Source organism: Panthera uncia, unplaced genomic scaffold (genome assembly GCF_023721935.1).
Source record: "Panthera uncia isolate 11264 unplaced genomic scaffold, Puncia_PCG_1.0 HiC_scaffold_2198, whole genome shotgun sequence".
Classification (NCBI taxonomy): Eukaryota; Metazoa; Chordata; class Mammalia; order Carnivora; family Felidae; genus Panthera; species Panthera uncia.
This window is the reverse complement of record NW_026058908.1, coordinates 1-5,678: the sequence shown is the minus strand read 5'-3', so window position 1 is coordinate 5,678 and position 5,678 is coordinate 1. Positions and strand designations below refer to the sequence as shown.

The following is a 5,678-nucleotide window of genomic DNA, read 5'->3' as shown; positions in this document are numbered from 1 at the left end:
TCTACCTCATTGCTCCCACTTAGGATTTACAATGAGCATCCTCCAAAGGAGGGTGAGAGTGCGAGGACATTAAATGTTCTGCTTGGAAAACAGTTGTGGTTTCACTACATATCAATAAATTAGAATCCTGAATGGCACATTAGTCATTTCTGAGGCTGAATTGTGAAATCTCTGAAAGGCTGATTAACTCAAGTGAGTGGAAAAAGAAAATGAGTTTCTGAACTTGCAATGGTAGGAGCACTATGTTACTAGGTAAGGCCCTGACAGAGCAGACATTTCTACTTTTTCACTGGCATTTCTTTTCCTTTCCAAAATCCAACAAGGAGAAAAGTCCATTCCTTTGAGAAGGACGTTTGCATAAAGACCTGCTAGTCATTCTTGATGAAGACAATAAATTGCGAACTTGTAATTACAAATTACAACAAATCATCATTAAAATAACCCGTTCTCAAACTCTCACTGAAGGGTTGAGGCTACAAGAGAAAGTCAGAATTCAAATGACATGATCACTCAAAGTGTGCGGAAGTTGGAAACACGCTGAAAAATAGTAGCAGGGACTCACACATCTGCATGCCAACGTTCACAACAGCATTATTAATAGTAGCCAAAGGTGTACTAAACCAAACGCTAACTGGGGTGTAGATAAAATGTTGCTTTTTAAGACTCTCACAATGTTTTTATGAAAATCTCACTATAAACATCATTACTTTATGAGTTCAATCAACTTCATCTATATTGAAGAATTACAACACTAGTAGCAAGTAGGAACAATATCAACCAAACCTTTGGAGCAGTGAGATTTTCCATAGGTTCCAAAACATTCTTATGTACTACTACTAGTGAAATAAGGATTCCTTTTCAGTAGGACAGACATTAAGAGACCGACTTACCAAACTTGTCTTTATCACGTTGCTCTCAAGATCTTGAATTTGGGCCGCTTGATGTTTGATGGTTGCTTCTTGTGTGGCATTTTTAACCTATAGCCTAAAATGCAGATCTTAAGATAATTATTCTCACACATAAATCTAAAACAACATCATATAACTTCTGAACAAATCACGGTATTACAGAAATTCTTTAAATTGTATCAAGAGGAAGATTTGGGAGTTGTGCCCTTTCTCTCATTGTGTTTTGTGGATAAGGTGCAAAATTGAGAGATAATATGCCACAATTTTGCATTTCAAAATAGCTCAAAGGTGGAATTTGTATCCAGCTTAACAGTGATATACTGGCATAACTAATACATTTCCCATACTACACTGTTTATCTGCTTTATAAATAAACAAGTCATTTTCTGTGAGGTTTAAATTATACTTTTGCATATGATCTTTCATCTCCTCAGCATATCTTACGGCCTCTGCATGTCGTTCCTGTTCTTCCTGCAACTAAAATAAAGAAAAAAATAATTTTTACCACTGAAAATCTAGTAGAACACCATCACCTGCTTCTTTGTTTTTTTTTGACTTGAGAGACAGAGAGAGAGAGAGTATGCAGAAGTGGGGAAGACAGACAGAGGGAGAGACAGAGAAAATGGTAAGCAGGCTGCAAGCTCAGGGGAAAGCCTGATGTGGGGCTTGGCCTCATGACCGGTCTCATGATGTGGGATTTGGGATCATGACCTGAGTGGATATTAAGAGTCAGGACCTCAAGCAGCTAAACCGCCCAAGCGCCGATGTAAGTAAAATCTTTTTGGAGCCAGCCTCTCTCTCCTCTACATGCTGATTGATGGCTACTTTGAGGTCATAACAAAAGAGTTCAGCTTCTGCAACAGAGACTATGGCCTACAAAGACGAAATGTTTCAATACTCTTACAGAATAGTTTACCAGCCTACTCTCCTACAAAAACATAACATTGTTAATGTTTCTATATTATATATGATGAGATAAATGTTCAAACGTATCTATTGGTTAAATGGGAGGAAATATAGGAATTTACCTTATGGTAAACATTTCTAGTTTCATATTCCTAGCACCACATCAACTATGATTTTACATATTCACATAGGTGAATGAAGTTGCTATTCTCATGATTATAAAACTGAACATGCTGTTTTCAGTGACAACAAGATATTTCATGGAAGAATTTGAGAAGCAATATCCTAGTAGGGGCCAGAATGCCTGGTCTGAATTCCCACTTCTGCTCATTATGAGCTGTATGACCTTGAGCACACTACCTAAAACTTCCATGTCTCAATCTCTGCATCTGTAAAATAAAGGTAATAATAGCACCTACTGGGGCACCTGAGTGGCTCAGTCGGTTCAGTGTCTGGCTCTTGATTTCAGCTCAGGACATGATCTCAGAGACATGTAATTGAGCCCCACATCGAGCTCTGCATGGACAGCGAGGAGCCTGCTTGGGATTCTCTCTCTCTGTCTCTCTCTCTCTCTCTCCCTTTTTCTCTCTCTCCCTACATGCCCGTCCCCACAATCTCTCTGTCTCTCTGTCTCTCTGTCTCTCTCAACAAAAGGACCTTAAAAAAGTGATCTCAAAATAAATAATAATAGTATCCACCCCACTGGGATGTTGGGAAGATTAAATTAGGAAATAAGGAATGAACAACTTAGAAGGGTAGGTGGAACATAGTCAGCTCTAAGTGTCTGCATGTAGCATGATTACTGTTGCGGTAGTTAACATTCCAATACAATGTGATAGTTTAGGCAGGTGACCTGCCAATACAAGTTTTCCCCTATACAAATTATACTGAAGTTATTCTTCATTCCACTGCAAGTGGTAGCAAATGGGGAGCATGAGGCCTAGAATCTCCTCAGTACTTCAAAAACTTTGCCAATGCCACTAGCCAACAGTACTTTTTCCCACTTATAATCATTTTAACATACTTCCTCTCTATACCACGCAGTGGACAATGCTCACAGACTATGGTACAAATAGCACCTCCTTCACTGAGTAGTAGATCCTTTACATGACCATCAGAGGCAAGGGAAAACCACTGACACGGAAATAACTGAGTCTTGCGAAACTAAAGTTCCTCAATCATTTCATGTCCATACCGTTTACGTTAGGCTGCTTTAGCATGTACTCTGATGAAGAGATTAAGGCTTTGTGGTAAAAGCATATCAGAAAAGCTGCCCCATATATTTGCAGTTGGTAAAGTGCTATCAATCTGTAAATCCCAGTTTGGGGGCGCCTGGGTTGCTCAGTTGGTTAAGCGGCCGACTTTGGCTCAGGTCATGATCTCGTGGTCCGTGAGTTTGAGCCCCGCGTCGGGCTCTGTGCTGACAGCTCAGAGCCTGGAGCCTGTTTCAGATTGTGTGTCTCCCTCTCTCTGACCCTCCCCCGTTCATGCTCTGTGTCTCTCTGTCTCAAAAGTAAATAAACCTTAAAAAAATTTCTTTTTTTAAATCCCAGTTCTGGCTGTGTAAGGAAGAAAGACAAATTTAGCATGCTTTTTCATAGTGAGAGGGAAAAATAAACTAGACATTTGATTGAACATTTCTCCTCTATTTGATTAAGTGCTTTCATTAATTGTTTTACTTATGTGTGTGTGTGTGTGTGTGTATAGAGATTACACACATTTTTTAAACGTTAACTTTTGATACAGAGCACGAGTCTGAGTGGCGCAGAATGTGAGGGACACAACAGATCCAAAGCAGGCTCTGCTGACAGCAGAAAGCCTGATGCAGGGCTCCATCTCAAGAACATGGTGATCGTGACCTGAGCCAAAGGCAGACTCTGATCGGACTGGAGCCAGCCAGGTACCCCTCAATTTAGTATTTCATTTCTTAGCATACATTTAGAATAAAAGCTTTGTTATACCAATGTTTCCAAGAAGAATTTATTGATACGGTATAAAGCACTTAATTTTTTCAGAAAAACTGTTAAGTTAAAATATTTTCAATTTATACAAGGAAAAGAACCACACGTATCAATTATTACTATCCCTTAAATTCATACTTAGGAAGACGAAATTACCTGTCATGAAAAAAAAGAATAACAATGTCAAATAAATGACTGAATTGTTCTTCACAGGCTAGATGACAAGTGTCAAGAGAGTTAAAGCTAATGGGAGTTAGAACAGTCAGAGAAAGTTCATTGGAAAGGAGACTGTGAGCCAAGTCTGAATAACATAGGTTTACTCAAGAGGAACAGAAACTAAAAAGACAGTAAGGACAGCATGAGTAATGGCTGAGAGATGGTGAAATCAACCCAATTAACTCAGAGGATAAAATCTGATGGCAGAGACATTAAAAACGGATGTCCACACAAGAACTACATAAATGTTCATAAGCAGCAGTATTAATAGGCAAGAAGTGGACACAACCCAAAGGTCCATCAACTGATGAATGAACAAGGGCCTTAACCCACAATGGAGTACTGTTTGACAATAAAAAGAAATGAAGCACTGATATAAGCTGTAACCAACACAGATGAATCCAGAAAACATTAAGTGAAGCTAGCTAGTCCCAAGGGACCACACGTTGTGTGACTCCATTTATATGAAATATTCACAAGAGGCAACTCCATTGAGAGACCAAGTAGTAGACTGGTGGTTGCCTGAGGCTGGGAGCAACGGGTAAGGGTTTCCTTTCAGGGTGAGGAAAACATTCTACTTGATGGCAGTGATGGTTGCACGAGTGTACACAGAGACAGTGAACTGTGCGTGGCAAGTGGGTGACTTTTATGGTATGTGTATTGTACCTCAAAATAGCTTTAAAAAAAAAAAACCAATGGCAGGACACAGAGAATGTTCTTAATTCTCGCTTTTGGGCGTCCATACTATACATGATCTGAATATTTCCGTGCTTTGACAATATGTCTAAAAGGCAAAGAAAATGAAGGAAATGCCGAAGTTCAAGTGGTTTGTTAAGTGAAATCAGTACGCATTCTTCCCAAAAGGGAAGATGAGAACTAAGACAATTATCTGAAACATTCCATTAAACATTATCTTCTGATTTGATCCAGCTTGCCTCATCATGGTAATAGGGATATCATTAAAAGCATTGTTTAGTAGGGGACAAAAATCTCTTGGGCACCCGGGTGGCTACGTCAGTTAAGTGTCTAATTCTTGCTTTCAGCTCAGGTCATGATCTCACGGTTCATGAGACTGAGCCTCACATTGGCTCTACACTAACAGCATGGAGCCTGCTTGGGATTCTCTCTCTCTCCTCTCTCTGCCCCTCCCCTGTTAATATGCACACACACACTCTCTCTCACTCTTTCTCTCTCAAAATAAATAAATGAATAAACTGTCACAAAAATTTTAAATTAAAGAAAGAATGAAAAAAGTCTCTCAATTTCTGTGAGGAAGGATACAAAAGCCTCAACTTTCCTAAGAGTAAGTATTATAAGAAAACAATGTATAACACAAATAGGAGAAGGAGAGGCAGAAGCTTACAAAATAAATGCATTGTAAAGATACTAAAATCATAATAAATTAATATAATGAAAATACCAAAGAAAGCAGTCCATGGAAATTGGTATCCTAAAACACTTTATATTATTTAACCAGCTATAGGTTAGGTGGTGACAGGTTACATTTACTGCATACCTGACTTCTGATTTGACCTAATTTCTTCTTGAGATCCTGTGTTTCATCTTCCAGACAAAGATATGACGTAACCTCTGGGGAAGCCTCTGACATAGACTGTTTCTTCAGAGTATCAGCCAGTTCCTGTTGAAGTTGTCTCACAACTACCTAATAAGACATTTCTGTTACTGA

At 39.0% G+C, this 5,678-nt stretch overlaps 1 long non-coding RNA gene across 1 annotated transcript; it reads right to left on the bottom strand.

Moving 5' to 3' along the window:
- Positions 1–650: 650 nt before the first annotated feature.
- Positions 651–5,655, bottom strand: LOC125917673 (uncharacterized). Its single transcript, XR_007456260.1, has 3 exons — positions 5,508–5,655; positions 1,315–1,385; positions 651–984 (listed from the first exon to the last, which is right to left on the bottom strand). It is a non-coding gene; the product is annotated as an uncharacterized LOC125917673 (long non-coding RNA).
- Between the last annotated feature and the right edge of the window lie 23 nt (positions 5,656–5,678).